A 20,511-nucleotide genomic window follows, 5' to 3' on the forward strand; every position below is an offset into this window, starting at 1 on the left:
ATCTTAATGAATTTCCTTTTGTTACAGAATAACGTTGCTTGAATAAATCACTAAGAATAGTTTTTGTAAAGTTATTATAATTAGGATTAAATTAAAAACGCGTATTTTTCAGCACAAAAAAGTCTCTTTTATAGCAATTCCGTTTTTTACAAATTGTTACAAAGGGATTTTTCACCAAAGGCAATAAGTAAAGCACTTTTGCTTGTGCCTTTATTAAACGAAAATACTGGCAAATTTGTTTACAGGTGTTTCAGAGCTGTGTGTTTTTGTGTCCACTTTTATTGAAACTCCACAAGTGATCCATAGATGAATATTGAACAGCAAATCAAATTTTCATCGCGAGCCGAGAGGAGTCAATGACGTACGGCTTCTGTTCCTACCGGCCGGAGTCGGGTTTCCCGACAATTCGTCGGGAATAAAGCCAGGTTATTGGAGACCGAAACCTGAATTTGTTAGCGGCCGGTTTCCCGGCTGTATTGAATAAACATGATTTACATTGGCCCTGTATAAAAGAGTTGTAAAACCGCTTTTTTCTGGGGTTATTATTGAGTATGTATGTGGGTATATCTGTGTCTGTATGAGGTAACAGTGACCAAAGGATCAGGTTAATTTTGACGTGCGAGTTTAACTTATAATATCCGTAAAAGGCGTTAGTTTTGATTTAGTTTTTTTTTTCAATTCTATGTTTAACTTTACGTTTATTTAGTGAACCACCTATATCCGTCTGTAAGAAGAGATTTGATAGATAGAATTTTATTTTAAGATTATTCGTTTTGGTAATAAATATTTGTTACATACTGGATTATTTTGAATATAATGAGAATTTGATAAAAAAGTTTAATTTAAACTGGTGCAAATCATGCCATTCTCGAAACAGCAGCACAAGCTAGTGCCACCTGTCGTATTAAACATGTTTTATTAAGTAGAGTCGTTTGCTTTGTTTGCAATTTTAATCTTAGCCTAAATATCTTACTTTATGAGACCTGAGCACCGAAAATCTGGTGAGAGTATGACGTTACCTGTTGAGACTTGATCCCCGACACCTCATGGGATCATCACGTCGCCTGATGAGACTTTCGTACTCGAGACGTGATGAGATCTTCACGTTGTCCGATAAGACACGAACAACCAAGACCTGATAATATACTCGCTTTACCTGATGAGACTTTCGTACTCGAGACGTGATGAGATATTCCCGTTGCCCGATAAGACACGAACAACCAAGACCTGATAATATACTCGCTTTACCTGATGGGACTTTCGTACTCGAGACGTGATGAGATATTCACGTTGCCCGTTAAGACACGAACAACCAAGACCTGATAATATGCTCGCTTTACCTGATGAGACTTTCGTACTCGAGACGTGATGAGATATTCACGTTGCCCGTTAAGACACGAACAACCAAGACCTGATAATATACTCGCTTTACCTGATAAGACCTGAACATCCACGACCAGACGAGATCTGTACGTTGCTGATAAGATGAGATTTGAGCACCCGAGACCTGATGAAATCATCACATTACCTGATGAGACTCTATCAACCGGGAACTGATGAGATAGATCACCACAATGCCTACGGAGACTCGAGCACCCGGTACCTGATAAGCAGCCCATTTTCTTATGTTTATTTATTTATTAATGGGAGTTTACTTGTGATTCTTCTGTTGTTTTTTCTTTAGTTTCCAGAGTTGAATAAGTGTCTATTTAATACAGTAATAAATACAATGAAGAATAGGCCACTCTACTAATGTATTACGATGCTCCCTCAATCAGGATGTGGTCTCATTTACAAAATAGTAGCACCAATTGGCTACAGGTCTCCGTAATAATCTGCAGTTAATCACTAAAATATTTCAACATCATAAATATACAGTTCAGACTTGAACTTCCTTCTTCTGTGAAGTTCTATACCAGATAAATGTAACCAAATTGAAACAGTTTAAATTTTCGTCCTTATGATATTTATACATATTCGTATGTTTTCGCATTAGGTTACCAACCAAAATATAAATCTAACTTTTATTATAGAATTTAAGTCATGAGGAGTACTACTCTAAACATTTTACGTATCGTAAAATGTCATAAATAAATAAACAACGTTTTATGTCCATAATTATATTGAAACCAACGATCAACATCTGAGTTGAATTAAATTAAAGAAACTGTTAGTGGTTAGACATAGACATCACCGAAATATTTAAAACGTTTACACACATAGACATTTTGCCAAATTTTACTGTTTTAATAACGCCCTCTTTATACACTTTTTTTAAATTTATTAGACATCAATTTCAAACCAATTTGTATATAATTCCAATGATATTATTGTTTACTAGAGTAAAACGACTTAAGATAAAATAGCATTTGTATTGAATAATACCTCGCAGCTTCTTCGGTGCGATTTGGTCTCTTTTTAACAGTTTTTTTAGTAGTGCATTATTTGTGAAAATTTGAACACAGGCAATCAATCTACACTGCATCTAAAATTTCATAAATATCTCACGTATACATAGCACTGATTATGATAAAATGCAGATATAGATATAGATATTGCAGAATATTCTGCAACACTTAATTAATAACAGAATATTCGTTATATTGTAAGTGACGATACCAATATCCTTACTGTATCCGCATTCTCAAACGATTCAATAATTCTTTAAAAGATGTCAGCATTATAAACACGATAAACCTTTCCAGTATACATTAAAAATTTTAGTTTATGACATCAATTTCCGTTGATGAATATGTAGTCTTTTCCTCTCAATAAAATTAAGGATATGATTTTACGATTAAAACTGTAATATCCTATAAAACAAGACCTTTAACCTATGCTAGTGTAGTCAATAATAAGAAAAGGACATTATGATCAAGTATATTACACCGTAATGTAATGACTTCTACAAATGTGTGGCAGCACTTTTAGTTGAAATGAATTGTTTCCGGTGCGATATTTGAGTTTTCCTTGTTGCCACTTTCTAGAAAGAATGTAGGCTACATACGTATGTTTGAGAAGCCTAGTTCAATCATAAAACGTTTACCTCCACCCCTTGTAATCTCCTTCCGGTCTTAATGGTTTTGTTGAAATCTAAAAATTCCTCACCCCTGAGAAAAACCGATCGTCACCCATCCATGTTTTGGTGGAGGATGTGTATGTAAAGGGTTAAACGATATTTTTTTAGATAATATTTTTTTAGTTTAGTGCATTTAAACCAAGCGTCAGACAAGTAAATAGGTGTATGTATATAATGGTTAAATCCGCGTTAGGTAACCATATATAGTCCGAAAGTTTAGCAAAACTTTGCACATTTGATTCTGGTTAGACGATTCCCTAAGAAATAAAATAAAAAATATTGACCACGATAGAATTTAATCAATTTTTCCTCCCTCATTCAAGTTTTAATTGTAAATTCAGGTGCTGCAATAATGCATCAGGTTCCTTATATATAAACTGCTTCTCACAACATTAAATGTCAAAAATATCTCGTTTTTCAGTGCCATCTAATGATGAAATAGCAGAGCGTAACCAAGTAATAGTTTTTGACAGACATCTTCTAACTTAAACTTGCACAGTGATCTCCTGCGAGCAAATCCCAGGTCTTATCATTTAGACCTCCCTAACTACCAAGTAAAAGATTTTACCAATCTACAGTCATTTTATTAAACTCTTTTTCCACTTAAATTATTAGTTTGAACCACAGTGAGTCGGTCTCAATACAACACCCTACCTGATGAGAAATATATGAGCTTAAATCCAGTTGTCAGTTTATATAGGTCATAGGACTCAATACATTGGATTTTTTGTTTCAGTGTTAATTGTTCGCTCTCATAGTTTACTTAAATTTGTGAAAATAGAACTAATTTTACATATTCTTCGCAATAAAATATTTTATAAATATAAATTTACCTCCCGTAGCGATGTTAGTTCTGTAATGCTCCTCCACTGTCTTCTTCTGCTATATCATAAAACAAATCAAGCAGCATTTTGGGATGATGCACATATTAGTTGACATTAGATCTATTTCAGTGATGGTTCAGACCCTTTCTTCTAAAAGCATATGAGGTTTACCGCACGTAGTACTTATAATGTGCACGTGAATCACAAACTGATGTTTTTTCTAAGAGTTTCGATATGTTTATGTACATAAATTAATATTAAACTAAATGAAAACTTTACAAATAAAAAATATGTCAAATACAAATATCAACAAATAACAAACACCAATAAATATTTATGTCTTTCCAATAGTTTAATGTTAAATATTTAAAAGTGAAAATTGTGGATAGTTCATTCAATCTTATTAATTAAGTTAAGTGACAGTTCAAGCTAGTTCATTCGATCTAATTCTCAGAATTTATTTTACAAATTATTAATTTATTCATATTTTGTTATATTGATCCCTGATTGTTCATTATTAACCTAACAATAATTATAAATTGTATAAATTTATCCATCAATAAATTGTTGATATTTTTTTTATTGAATTTTAGAGGATACATATAATTATCACTTATGTATTTTAACTTAGCTCCAACTAAAGAGATGTTGAGGTATACATTCTAAAAAATACATACTTTACAGTAAAATCTCCCTGCCAGGTCCTTAAAAATCTAAACAAAATATTTAAATTCATGTTTAAATTGAGTGGGTACCGCACTTACAATATCTTGATAGAGTTTGTTGTCAAATGTTCATTCACGAAGTTATGAATATAGTTAAGTGTTTGTGAATTGGATGAGAGCTATTTAAGTAGCACTTTCCTACTTGAAACCCAACGGTTGGGCTAAGAAAGGTTTATAATTGGTGACACTTCATTATTATATATAATTATAATGTAACTGATGGAAGATAATACCAAATACCCTCAAGATCCACTTCGTACACAAAACATTCATCGTTGTAAACCTCATTATCCAAGTGGAATTAGTATAGCAGTGGCAATCTTCATCTTCATGGGGCGTTCTTAGTTGTATTAATGTAATTTACTGAAAAAGATGTTTCCTCGTTTTGAAAACTCCAGTTACCTTTGAGTTTTATAAATCACATTAATATTTCTCTGTACGGTATGAATTATAATATCTGCGATTTATATCAAGTTAATTTTAAGTAGCTAATTGTTAATGTGGTACAAAGAGGAGTAAGACCCAGTCACTTTAGGGGAATTTAAATTTTCTATGGGTGCATACAGGGGAATTTTAAAGAGTAGCTAGGAGATTAAGATCATATACAGTGTCTAGATATATGTATGGAGTAGTAGGCAGTATGAAAAGACATGTGCTTTAAAATTTAATGATTGTATTCGAAATAATATGGAATGTATATTCTATACTACAACAGCATGTAAGTATAGGTTGATTATAAAGCTGAAGAGATGATATATTTTAGTCTAGATGGAATATGAGTAAATATGGGATGATATACAAGCTCGTATGTAACTTAATGGTAGTTATCACGACATGGAATAGCTAACGTGTACTATTTTACATTATAGAGTAACTATTGGGACTATGCCAAGCAAAGGAGTTCCTTATATAAATATAAGGAGTCAATATGGAATAATTATATAGCGGTTTTGACTACAATAAAACTTTATTGATTAAGAATAAGTGAATATAGAACGATCAATGGTAGCAAGGAACAATGTGGAATAGTACAGATATTTATGGATTATCTATGAGTGATTGATGTGGTTCTTGGAATATTAACCGTTGCGGAGTACCTATCAATGAGTTTGGGGTCATTTGGACTGGTATGGCGTGTCATTTTGAAGTAGTATGAAACTTTAAACATAAGGTTTTAGTACATATGGGACTACTAGTAGTAGTATGGATAAACAATGAGTGAATATGGAACGATTTGGAATAGTATGCATATGTATGAGTTAGATATGAGTGCCTGAATCTATTCTAGGCAATACGAACTTTTGAGAGTTGCTATGAATGAATTAGGGGGAATCATGAGTAATTAATATTGAACAATTAGGTGTAGTATGACACAGTATGGAACAGCTATGAATGAGTATGGGTCTATTTTTCACAGTGCGAAACTTTAAATATTAGGTATAAGTGAATATGGGACAATTAGAAATAGTAAGGATACGTTAGGTGTAAATATGGTACGATTTTGAATAGTATGTATATTTATGAATTATCTATGAGTGATTGGACGATTTGAGATAATATGAACCCACACGGAGTAGCTATGAATTAATTTAGCACAGTCTGGATTAGCATTAAACGATCAGGAGTAGTATGAATGGGTCGATATGGAGCAATATGGAACAATGTAGAGTAGCTATGAAACAGTATGGTCTGGGGTGGAGTATTTGGAGACTCCTGCAAATGTATTAGTAAGTAGCCATTACCAAACACAGTTGTGCGGTTGCAGATCATTAAAATGAAGTTGCATTGCTGCATCCGCCGACTCCCAATACGAATTATTAAGTTGCACAATGTTACCGGAATTTGTGTCTCGTTAGCTCTCCATTTTGACTAATATTGGTTATATGTAATTTAAGAAAATGTTTTATTCAACTTAATTTTGGGATCTTAGATAATTTGAGGATATTTGTATTCGTGCGTTATATATATATATATATATATATATATATATATATATATATATATATATATACAATAAAAGAAAAAGACTTCTCATAAATCCTTTAATATTTTGACTAATACTGTCATTTTCAAAAAGGATACAAAAAGTGTATATAAGCTAAGAATTAAAAGTAAACATCAAAATTTTTAAAATCAGCTGAAATGTTCTATTCTGATTTATAGTGTAATTTTTTAAACTCCTTCGTATATTATAAGAAAAGGGCTTTATATTAAAATTTAGATTAATCATAAAAAAGGCGTTCTAACAGCTTAAAATTAAATTCAATATTAACAATTTTGTTGTTTTGGAGTTGTACATTCATACAAAATAATATATAGACAATACATTATTTTGTATTTGCTAGATTAATGTAGACTATTTTTAACAGATCATTTCTTATTTAATCCAAAAGGTAATTTTGACTTATTGACTAATTGGTATGCTTGTTCTAAATTTTCTAATTGAATTTTGGAAGAATATCCTGGTACTTCACAACTCCCTTTTAATGTGTAACAATTATTAAATATTTCGTTATGAGCCAATGAATGTTGTGAAACCAATTTGTCATCTTCTGTTGGATGAAGACCGATGGTTATTCATCCTAATATGTAAGGGATTTGTCGTTAAACCAATATAGTCCTTGGGACAAAATTTGCATGATAACTTATAGATTACATTCTTCGATTTACAGTTAATTTTATTTGAAATTTGATATGTTTTATTAGTTGTGCTACTTGTAAAAGTTTTAGAAGGATTTAGAATTTTGCACGTAGCACAACGCTTGTCTTTTTATCAGCATCTGAATTTGGAATTTCATTAGGCAATAATTTAGGTATTACCAAAAGGTTCTTCAGATTAGGGGCTTTACTAAAAATAAAAATACATATACATACATGCTCCACTTCAAACTCTGTAAAACACACTTTCTCTAATAAATAGAGGAGACACCTGATCGCGTCGCTGACTAACCTTGAGTGGATACGATTGAATGGTAAAGAAGTAGGAAACTTCATGGGCCATTTTCATGTTGAAATGTCTAAAGCATATGAGATAAGGAAAATAAAGTTGATCTTACCGACTCCTAGTCTTAATCGTACCACAATAATATAGTCGTTCCATAGTCGGCACCGAGCCGTAACAGTTGGAAAGCTAAGGTAATGGAATAGAAACAAAATTAGCCACCCCATTACGGCAGAAAGTTGATCGGGAAGAGGGTTAAACCAATAAGCAGATGTTAGAATATCCTATAGAGCATTATACTAATATTGATCTTGAATTTAAGGAAAACCAGTGAAATAGGAACAGTAAAACCCTGCAAGTGAATATATTAAGTAAATTTACTTAATAAAAGTTGAATAAACCTAAACAATGGAGTATCTACCCGAGAATACGAGCGTTACGAAAGAGATAGCGTGTATACGGACGGACAAACAGACGGACAGGCTAACGGACGGATTGACCTTTCACTCTTTGACACTAAAATCAATAGACCAATTGGATCAAGAGTAACCTGTGTATCAAGCTTCAAGACCTTTTTATCAAAAGTTATCACACAGACATACGGACAGACTGTTCTTTGATGAATTGGCCAATAAATCAAAAGGATTCTTTTTTGGAGCTATGTCCCAAATTTAAAGTCTCTAGGGCTTCTATGGAGTGGAATAGCACAACGGATTGCTCTTTTTTAAAATCACCCAATTTTAAAATTACTCTTAAATATAGTATTATTCTGTTTCAGATTCAGGCCAATGTAGAAGAGTTACTTGGTACAAATATTCTAAGCAGATGGATGGCTATGATATTGAAATTGACGTGGCAGCCAAGGTAAATAAATGTTTAGGTCTCCATAGATGAAGTATACAATACATGGAACACTTAAATATTAAAAGAAGTAATTATTATAATTATATTAATGGGAGTTTTTGAAAAAGTACTCACTGGATCATTAGGATTTATCACATTTTATTTGCAATGCTTGGTTATTTTCTGTACATTTTAAGCTTTACATTATTTTCCTATACTTTGTTTAATTTTTATAAATATTAAAAATAATCCTTTCAGTTAATTTGAGAACGTTCAATTTCGTGCTAGTAACGAGCTTTTATTGCAAATTTTACTTGGAAAATCATTTACATGAAGAACGAAAACCTGGAGACGTGGGTTGCTGTATTTTTTTTGACTGGCCATTTTTATATAGGCCTAAAATGTGGTCCATTACGCTTTACCAATATGTTCAGACATTATCCCTGGACCAAAGACAATTCAGTATCGTATTAAAACTTCACAAACTTAATAATTAGCTGAAGAACTATAATTTTGATGATGTTTTTTGGTAAAAAAATGTTTAATTTGCAACAGGTAATTTAAATTGTTTTAAATTTGGTATACAGTTTTATAACCTATAAGCCTACTTACATAAAATATAAAAAATTTACACTCTACATGTTATAAATGGCGGTTTCTTAAGAACTTTAGGTGTAATCATCTTAAGATATTCGTATAATAAAATGTTAAAGTTATTAAAACTAAATTCAGTGTTATCCTTTTTTTCATTAAAACACTTAAGGATATTTTAGTGTCTTTATTTAAATAAAGTTATTATTTTTGTATAGTATAAAGTTGTTTTATTTTATTATGAGTCAGCTCATTAGAACAGTTAAAATTAAAACAGCTCATTGTTGTGCTTCACAAAAGCTCTGTTATATAATGACAGTGGATATTGTTTAGTACTTGGTTTTATTAAAGCACATTATTGCCTGATTTATAAAAAAAAAATTTATAGTTGCTTTTTTAATTAACTTGTCTAACTAAAATGTAATAATTGTGACTTATTTTATGATATGTCGTTTATAAGACATTTAACCTTAAATATTTTAGGAACCCCTCATTTTTTAAATAAAGCTTCTAATAATGTTTATATTTTATGTAATTAGGCTTTTAGGTTATAAAGGTATACATTAAATTTCAAACTATTAAAAAAGTGTCAAAAACAAAATTGTGGTTATTGGGGTAATTATTGAGTTTTTAAACATTTTATGTGATATTTTGGTTTGCCTTTGCTCCAGGAATAATACCTGAAAATACTGATATTTCTGGGACACTGTAGAGTATTATCTGTGCGTGGGACATTAATACAGTGGGGCTGCCCTTGGAAAACCTTGACACAATACATACGTAACCAGTAATCTAACATTGCTTATGGGATTTAAAGTTTTAGATATGTTTTGGAATAAGGCAGTTTGAAATTTTAACCAAATTTATTGTTTTAAACGGCATAAAACATATTCTAACTGTAAACCTGTCTATTAATAAAGTTGTTGAGTTTTAATCCACTGCGTTCTTGTAGCCAGTGCCTCATTTGATTTCTTCAAATTTATTTTTAGATAAACACTAATATCAAAGTGGAAAAATTATTATTTTCGTAGTTTTTTATTATTAATAATGCAATAAACAGTTTTACCAGCTAGCGTAATTGGAGGTTGTGGATGGAGTCCCCATTATTGATGTTAATATTTTTTTGGAATATGGAAATGCACGTTCACCAATTTCGTTATGGTTTGTATTGTATACTTTAAGATAGGCATAATATAATCTCTTTATATTAGTATGAAGACGAGGAATAACCTTTCCACAAAATATGACTTCTGCATGAAATTTTTAAATATACCATTAAAAACTATTATACACTATCTACTGGTATACTTTATTTTAAATAGGTTTTTATTTAAACGAAAATTATATTTTGTTGTTTGTTTTATTTTAAATCTTACGTTGCATTTATAAAAGTATTTCACAATATTTAGAATCCTTCATCAAAACAGGTATTGTACAAATGTATACATGTATTGACTTATTTAGATATAAATCGTGTGTATTTGAGCAAGTAATATGATGTATTTTTCCAATAATAAAAAATAAAACTTAACTTAATAAGTAATAATATATAAGCAAAAACATTTAAATAGTAGTAATTACTAATAATTAAGATATTACTAATGTCTTAATAACTTTTAAACTAGAGAGTATTATAATTTTAAAGTTTAATTCATCAAACTCCGTATAAATTATAATAATATCAGTCATTGCGGTTTCGGTGAAGCTTCCACAGCATATTCTATTACATAATTAAAACTTCAATATTTAGAAGAAACAAAAAGTATACAAAAATAGCGGATGGATGCTGCAGCAGTAATTAAAAATGATTAAACAAAAACAAGCAATTATAAACAACTTTTTATAAGAAATAACACTTCTATAAATATAAAAGCTTGGGGTTTTAATTATGACAGTACAAATTAAAATTACTCTCTGCAGGTTAAGTTAAGTGAGACAAATTAATGTGCACATGAAAAACAAATTTTATTATGTAACACAAATATTGATGTAATTAAACATGTGACTGTAATACGAGACTGTGTGTTTATTTACTTCGTTTCACCTATTTTCTATTTTCATTTTGTTGTGTTAATAACATATCATTTTCTGCAAAATGTCACATAGTTGGCTGCATTTGAAATGTTTTCATAAAACGTATATTATTTATAATGTAAGATAGTATTTTCTTTTGTGAGCTAGTCAATAAGGCGTTTGTAAAAAAAGTCATTACGCTTAACATATACTCGTATATGAAATTACTAGCAATTACATGCTCCTTCGCACTTAATTTCATAGTCTTTAAACATTTATAAGCACTTTTAGTTCGAGTGCCATGTCTGAAGATATCTTGTTGCCACGATCAAGGAAATAGGGCTAAAAGTTTATATTTATGGCCATTGTAATTAATTTCGTTCTTAGCACTTTGTGTGCCATAGTTCATTATTCCTTGTTTCCCCGATCAATATATATTTATATTACATGAATAGCACTGAGAATCCTACTTCTGTTAAAAGAAAACTAAGATGGGTTTTATAATAGTCTTTAAATGAACAGTAAATGTTAGATAGTAACTTTGTATTTGATATACTGTATGCATTACAGTACTGTCCAAACACTGTATATTTAATATTCACTGAAATTTAAAATTAAAAGTTTATTTCCATTAAGACTGGTTTTTTAATATTTTCTCCCTTTTCACTCAACAGTGGTTACAAAACATTTTGAAATAAGAAGTGTTGTTTCAATCAAGCTATGCTTTCAAGACTATGAATTTAAAAAGATTAAAATAGGGGTAAATGAATTAAATATATGGTTGTACTGTTATAAAGCAACTATTGCACAGAACTATTTTTTGCACTCAATAGGCTCTATCAACCTATACTGTTAAATTGAACCTATTTCTATTCTATTCACCTTATTTTTCCCCAAAATCCGAATGCAACAAATCAGACATCTTATAATCTGCAATTCTTGAGTTATAAGTGGTGTAACTAATACTACTTTGTTTTGTGTATGTAGATACCGGGTAATACTAGACGTCGGTCTATGGTAATGTTTTAAATTTCAGACATTAAAAAATGTTCCCTCTACTGGGACTCTGAATAGCGTACAAAACCGGATCTGGATATTGAGAAGAGCACTTTAAAACTCAGACGAAGGCCAATTTCTACTTTCAAGTCATGCCCTTGCTAAACGGAATTAATCCCCTCAGAAGCACATTAATAACGTCGAACTGCCCCAAATCGAAAATCGTCCTTCACTGAAAGCCTAAGCTTTATAAATCTACGCTGACTCAGCCGCATTACATATTCGAGATTAGGCCCCATCAACAAGACATTAGTCGGGAAATCGCTGAAGCTTGAAAGAACGTTCGGAAGTTGCGGCGCAGGGGCAAAACAGGGAGAAAAAATGGCGTGGGGAATTCCCACATTCGCATTAAGCTTAATACTCCCCCACCCCACCCCTCCACGACCAGGGCCGGCGGCCATATTTCTTTTTCAACCACCTCCCCCGATATCACGCATCAGCCTATATGTATGTATTGATCTCCCCCACCACGGCGGGACATTTTTGTCCCTATATTGCCCTTACGCAACGCTCCGCCACAGCGTAACTCTAATTTGTTTTCAATTCGCGTAGCAAACAAAGAGAGTTCAACCCTAATTGACGACGCCCTTGATTCGGCTCGATTTCCCTAATAAGTGGGGCAAATTCCCAGACTAATTGCAGACTGTGGTCGGTGTTTGGAAGTTTTAGGAATTTGACCGTTAATGCAGTTTTAATTTAATATCTCTTAACAGTCGAGGTGGCTTTTCCCATTTTTGTAATACGTTTGGAGATTCACCATATCACAAATAAAAAATTAAAAACAACGGATATATTTTAGCTCCATTATTTTAGTACCTTTTGAAGTTTTTAGGAAAAAGAGTTCATTTATGTAAAATGTACATCTCGAATATTGGTATACACCTTATATATAATCATTGCAATATTCATGTTCTTAGGGCTTAACTTACTTTATTAAAACCTGATCTTAGGCCCCGAGATCAATTTCCGGTCTGGCGAATCCATTCTCACATAATGACGAATATTTATTTGAACCTATACTGAAGGAATGTGATAAAATGGCTCAAATCTAAATGATCATTAAAACGGGATGAATAGGATCGAGTGGCCTATGTGTTAGTCTTGTAATTTCGAGGATTTAATTTTCTATTCGAAATTACTCCACTTTAAACTTTAAACTGTGTTTTTCACTTATAACAGCATTTTAATGTCTTTTACAGTTTTCATCTAGCTGAAAATATTCAATTTTCTGAATACAACTGCCTCACATTAAAAATATAAATTATAACCTATGCTAAATATTTCCTGTTCCCGAGAAAGTTTTTTGACTTTACCGTAATAACGCAAAGACGGAAAGACACAAGTTGTGAAGCTGTTTTATTTTCCTGGGTCGTAGAAACAGCGGCGTCAATTCCTCCAGAGGCCTAACTTTATTTTCATTTAAAGCTCAGTTTGAGGATAAAGAGATTAGAGATTATGAAGGCTTAAGCTCGTATCTTTAAGAAGATCTCCAAACTCCGGGGCTCGTACGGAACGTACCACTTAGTTGGACGGAGAGAGGGAGAAATTGCAGGAAACTTATGTCCATCCTCGGAAGTTTCTCAGAAAGTCTGATTTAATATTTACTAGGCTCTTCTCTACATATAGTACGGGATAAATTATTACAATGGTGAAGAAACTACTTTGGTTTCTCAAAGAAGTAGCCTATGCGTTGGGATCCTGAGACAGAAATATTTTTTGAAAATATTTTTGGACGTGAATGCGGGAAGCGTTTGGTACCGTTGAAACAGCAGATGGTAAATTAATATAGAGTTTTTTATTACTTAAATTTTTTATTGGTTTTAAATTTATTTTAGGTCGAAAATGTTAAATATCTTTAGATTTTCTACAAACATATTTTTAACTGTCTATATATTATCTATAACTAATCAGATCCTTAACAAAATTGTTCGATTATCATATCGTTAGATATGTTAGTACACATTATAAATGATAAAATTTTAATTAGAGCCATTGTTGACACAATGATAAAAGTAACTACCAACATTATTAAATGATATTAATATATATTCTCCATTTAAATTTAGCCTCTAAATGTACAGGCCATTAGTTAGGAAAAGATAAGGTGGTAATATTGTTTAACCCCAAGAAAACGTAACTGTTACCCTTTAAGAAGAACTATTTTATTAAAAAGTTGTTTTTATCAATGAGTCTGATTGTTTTCCTTTTTAGTAACTAAAAAGCTGTAGGCTTTATGCTTAAAAATGTTCAACACTTACGTGATAAAAATTATTATTGTAACAATGTCTCCAAACTGTATCGTATAAAGTCTAAATTTGTGGCGTTGAAAAAATACAATTTGTTCTATAATAAGAAGGGTTTCAAGCGTATTTTGTCACTAATGTGAGTAATTGATAATAACATATTTAAACACATGAGTTATGGTGCGTATAATTTTATACTTTTATTTATTCACTGTAGCCTACTTATAAAATGTTTAGTTATCATAAGGCATTAAAGACAACACGGAAAAACTCCAAAAAGTTCCAAAAATTAAAAATTATTACTTTTACTTTGTCATAGGGCCATTCTACATAAGTGCGTATATCATGTAATTATTTGTAACACCTAACTGTTAGTTCATGTTAAAAAGTACTCAAAACGAATTAATTGTCATTGCCAATTTACTCCTACTTGGAATGGGTTTTGTACATACACCATCCTGACCTCTGCTACTCTTCGGGTTGTCACATGCTTAGTATATCCTGCAAATTTTAACTGGTTAACGAACTTAAAAAATCCAATTTATATGAAATCATCTGTATATATGCATTTGCAGAAATCCATTGCAGAACAGTAGAGCTTATTTTAAAGTAATGTGGTAACTAACTAGGTCGTTCTCAGGTTTCAGGACTCCAATCGTAGAATTTCATTGGTTCGGAAGAAGTTTCGAACATGGAGTGGTCTGCAGATGACTCATCCCGGAAATACTTGGAATAATTTGTTTACACTGGAAATACCACGCACAACTGCCAGAAGATTATCAGTTTAAAATTTTCTCCCATTTCTCAGCACCTTTGAACTGTGGTATAACATAGCTCATAAAAGCAATATTACAAGTTTATGAAGTTTCACTTGTACAATTATTTACCATTGATGTTCTCAGAGCCAAGTAAATCGTTTATTGGACTTGAACCATCTAAAGTAACCACCTACATGAGCCAAGAGTACTAATATCTCGCTCGCGAACTGGTGGGGAAAGGCTGCAGGACGATTTGAACTGGAGCCAAGAACTTCGCCTCCGTCTTGGACGACCTTTTCCTTCAAATTTGCATCTAAATGTCGCCGGCCCTGATAAGAAAGTGGGTGTTTCTGCTACATTTAGTCAGCAAAAGTTAGAAAGAATAGAGCAAATGCTCAAAATATCATTACACGGAGTGATTTTTATTTTAACACTTGTGAACAAAGTGTTTTGACTTTGTTCTTAGCGTGCTTGTTCTTGTTTTCACTAATCTAGAAAATTGCATCTACGTAGAAGGTCTTCTCTGGGATTATTATGGCACATATTAAAATTTCCAAAATGTATTACGCTCTTACGTATTTTATTGTAGATGCCCTCCTGCAAAACTTTTATTCTTGCTAACTCAGTGATTATCAAGCTCAGAACCGGATTGTAAAAAAGTCCAAGAACATTTAAGTCTTTACCTAAAGGATCTCACTGATCGATTTATTCACTCGTTTCCTACCAAGACTAAAATAAATAGACTTATTAATTCTCCTACTTTCCTTGTATTTGGATACATACATTCCATATGTACATCTATTAGACCGTAATTATTAAAGTAGATGATTTCAAATTTGATGTGGATAAGAATCATTTTGAAGTGGTTAGAGTTTTCCAACTTCAACGAAGACTTCATGAACAACTAAATCCTAAAACATTCAGTAAATCAAGCCACCGGAGTCTACGGAACGTTTCCGTCATGTTGCAGTAATTTTTCAAGTCACGTGATTTCAATAATTTTAGGTTGTATAATTTTTGTTCTGTGCAACATTTTCTCTCACTATAGAGGAAATGATTTTTATGACGTCATTATTGAATATCACAATGCAAAAGACCTTGGTGCCATGAGAAGTTATACAGCTATAGAATATTTATTTAGTACATTTTCCCTCTTTTTTCTGTCTATTGACTACTACTTCTGAACGTCTTTTTATAACAGATATGAAAGCAGTAAAACCTATGCATCAGCTTCTTAACCGCTACATAATTGTAGAGCCTCCAAGACGGATGTCCTGCAAAAATACAGACACAAAACAATAAACAATATTGAAATTTTCCATCCTCTAACAGACAAAAGGGACATTGTACGAGGCTGCTAAATTCTAGGGTTTAATGATACAAATCCTATATGTGGAAAACCACTATCATAGCACAAAAACCGCATTCTTGTTTATGTTTAATGCAGAATTTGAATCCAACTCACAACATCTTTCTGAACATATTTTGCGGATAGATAAGCTAAACGTGTTACTTTGTCACAGTTTTCTCGTTGAACCATGGTTACTCAAAAGGCCAATGTAAAAATATGGGTTAACGCTCAGCCAAATATCTTAGAGTAACATGCACCATCATCTAAAGTGTTGCTATTTATATAGAAATGAAGAATCATGAAAATTTGCAAGACTATTAATCATTTAGTTCTTGAGATATCTTGCGGACATGCAACCAGTTAGACTGACATTATTTGTCATTCGATTAATTTACAGACTTCACTAACGCTCAGACAATAACCTGACACTTATTTTCGTCTATTCCATGAAAGAATTCTCTACCATTCTTTAAGATTTAGTATTTCATTCATCTCAGCTCACATCGAATCTCTACCATTCCTGTATTGGTAAATTTACAATGACCTTTCGCGATATCAGCCACTGTTGGATTCATATTTTTTAGATATTTTTAAGTTTGTTATTCGTAAAAATGAAAAATTGTTGGACAGTTTTTTAACACATATGTATGATGAAAGAGAGTATTGAATTGATCTAAAAAAAGCACTTAAAATGCAGCTATTAAAAATCGATAAATTAATATTTTTGAATAATAGCTTAATACTTAAAGTTGTTTAAGAATAAAAAAAGTTAGTGTAAAAATTGAGCCAGCCCGGCTAAGGATGAGATTAATCTGAGTGAGGTCTCAATGACCAGAGCACAAAGCCCTATGGCAAAACGTTTTAATTAGCAAACTTTTGTACAAAACCCAGTCAGTCCCAAGTTGGAAGTTGTTCGGTGAAAAGTCTATTGAATAAAGTCGATACTGTTAGTTTAGATGGATGGAAAAAGTTTTAATCATGATATTTAAGTCGACGTGCAACATTTAAAGATTATGTTATCCACAGCAATACAGCATTTTTACATACCTGCTGCTTTATATAGCCATGAAATTAGCTCATTTTAAAATGTGCTTTTACAACATGCTTAAACTTATGGGTTATACTACCCGTATGTTTAAACTATAGAGAGTATCCTCGTAAATTGTAAAATAAATACATGACCTCTATATTGCCTTTATATAACTATGATTTTCTTAATAAAATACATATATATATACAACTATGTATTGAAGGACCTTGTCTTATCGACAAATCTAACAAAATAACTACATCACCTGTGTCACTATGTCACATGATAAAATGTCATATGATTGTATGTACTCAGTTTGTTTTAAAATATACTTATACTGCAATTTTTATTGCCAAAATGGTTACCGATAAGACCAAGTTTAAATTATTACTATTTTGTTACTTTAATTTGTCCTTTAGACTCCAAAATCAATTTATGTATTCCTTAAAACGAGAAGAACCAATGTACTATTATTAATGTCTCTAGGGCCTTTCTATCAAGGGCTCTCCCACGGATGGACAGTTAGACAGACAAACGAACAAGGCTTTAAGAAAGCCCTGAAGGTCTTAATAAATCTGACACTATAGTTCATTGTATATTATCTTTATAATATTCAACCTGACTAAAGTATATTCTTTAGCAGGTATGTAATATAATGGCAAAGCCTTGTCTGACGTTCGTACTTCTATAGCAGATGCTTCACCAAAAAATTCTCTTTTCAGGCACGAGATCTTGATATTGCTACTACTATATTACTACCTAGGTAAATCAGTTGCGGCGGTCATCTACACAGGTCTGTAAGATATTATTGAAACATTGGTTACCTGTCTAACCATATGGATAGCCTCGTCACTAACACAGCCATCTATAATGATGCCTAGTGCCTCAAAATACCAAATTAAGGTATATAAACTAGTTTCAAAGTGGATACAGTTATTTCCATACCGTAATCAAAACTGACTGCATTAACAATTGATTGAAATTATTTGTACTTTCGAATTGTCATCTGATGGGATGTAATGTAGTTGTAAAAGCAGTAGAGCTAGTATAGTATTTTCCCCTTCCTCACAATACAATGCTATTTGGGAAAAGCATGTGCAAAAAAAAGTACTTGGACCATTTTCCTAGTACGAGTTACAAAGATTTCTATTCATTCCCGAAAGTTTCTTTAAGGTTGCAACTGTATGTTTTAATCTTTGAACATATATTTAATTCATCCAAAACAAAACTATTGGGACATCAAGAGGTTATTTTTCTTAAAGTAAGTTCCAGTTGTGATAGACCCCACATACTTAGATTTAACAACAATAACCAATTCCACTGGTCTTTAATTTCATTGAAAGGGGTTTATTACATTTTCATAACATCTGGGTAACATTGATAATTTTCAAGTAGTAAGGAAAAATTCTTTCTAATTTTTTATTTGTACGGCGAGGCGTCTTTAGTTCAAAGTCATAATTTTTAAAATCTAAGTTTTTCTCTTCAAAAAAAGTAGTTACAAAAAGGGTTAGTATGTCTTTTTGTCTATTGCACACAAAAGCAAAGCACTCACTCACTAGTTCACTGAATTCCCACTTCCCGATAGCCAAGAAAGTTGAAATTTGCATACGTTCGCCCATGACTTTTATGGGCTAAAGTAATTTCATAAAACTATATTTCGTTTTTCAACTATCAATATCTCAGAAAGATTAAATTTTAGATACAAGCGTCTTATGGTTTCAGCAGACAAATAAAGAAGGTTTTATGAATATTAACAAGTAGATTTTTTATACCAACACATATATTTTATTGATCGGGGTAATAATTCAAACGTTGTAAAGCCACCGGATATAACTTATACCGGTAGAAGATTAAACGTGCCTGATGTAGACACTTTTGGAGCAAATTAGGCTTCTCAGGCCTGTTATGTATATACTATTTTCTATCATCGAAGCAAGGAAAACTAAATTGTAGATGCGCGTAAAAACCGGATTCCAACCAGAAATGCTTCTTCAAATGCTAAACCTGTAATAATAATTGCCATGACTACTTCCAGTTCAAAATTATTATAGGGCTCCATCATATTACATCATATGTGCGTCTACAAATAAGTATTCCTTCACTCAGTCCTTAAATATTCCGGGTGTTACTGAATTGTTGGAGTTTTTCTTCAAAATACTATGCAATTTTGCAGAGGAATTGGTGTATTTGAATGGTATTCATAAAAAGTTTCAATCGCTGACTTCAGCGCCTAAAACTATTGCAAGTAAAATTTGAGTTATTTTGACATTGGAATTTATTCCAGTCACAGTAATTAATTTTATGGAGTATATATTATGCCATTTTAAAGGATATTCCGATGTCATACTTGTCAGGAATCTCCTGAAAAGCCTCGGGAAACTGCTAGTTATCTATAAAAAAGAATAATATACAAATAAATAACAACATTTTAACCACAATTTTAGTTTTAAATCACTATCAATGTAAGTTAAAATATATTTTATACTTTTTATAACGACCTTAAAACTGGACTTGTGCGTTCAAAGTTACAATTTACAAAATAAGTTTGCTTATTTTTAATATAAACTATGTGATATTTTTATAAGAATGTAAAAGAATACATTTTTGAGATGTTTGTATTCACTAAAACTAAACACATCAAAAGATGATCTGGTCTCAGCACGGTTTCTGGAGGAACAGCATATTCTGGGTGGGTATGATTGGGGTCAATTCAAACCGAGATTCCATGGCATAGACTTCATGAATTAATAGAGGGCCGCCTTGCAAGTCAGGCTTAATTTCACCTTGTAGCACTCAGCTTCATGGATCTAATGTTTCTCCCTCAATCTTTAACACCGAGGGAACCCTATCCACTTCAATTATCATCCTCCACACTAAACTAGACCTTCGGATCATTTTATACCATTACCCCAATACCTCATCATTTATGGATAATAATGTGCTAGTTTTGAACATGAACTAGCTGGCCTAGAAGACGTGAATGACAACATCTGTCGTTTCTGTATGAGTAAGTTCTACTGGCATTAGAGTACTATTGATTTAATGATTTAACGGTGA

At 31.9% G+C, this 20,511-nt stretch overlaps 1 long non-coding RNA gene across 1 annotated transcript in view; it reads left to right on the plus strand.

The window, feature by feature from the left end:
- Positions 1 to 15,175, plus strand: part of LOC124353779 — a 36,008-nt gene extending 20,833 nt beyond the window's left edge. The window contains exons 4-5 of the long non-coding RNA XR_006921627.1: positions 8,348 to 8,433; positions 14,956 to 15,175. This is a non-coding gene — a long non-coding RNA (uncharacterized LOC124353779). The remainder of the gene's footprint in view (positions 1 to 8,347; positions 8,434 to 14,955) is intronic.
- Positions 15,176 to 20,511: the final 5,336 nt, after the last annotated feature.

The sequence above is a fragment of the Homalodisca vitripennis genome, chromosome 2, assembly GCF_021130785.1.
Source record: "Homalodisca vitripennis isolate AUS2020 chromosome 2, UT_GWSS_2.1, whole genome shotgun sequence".
NCBI lineage: Eukaryota > Metazoa > Arthropoda > Insecta > Hemiptera > Cicadellidae > Homalodisca > Homalodisca vitripennis.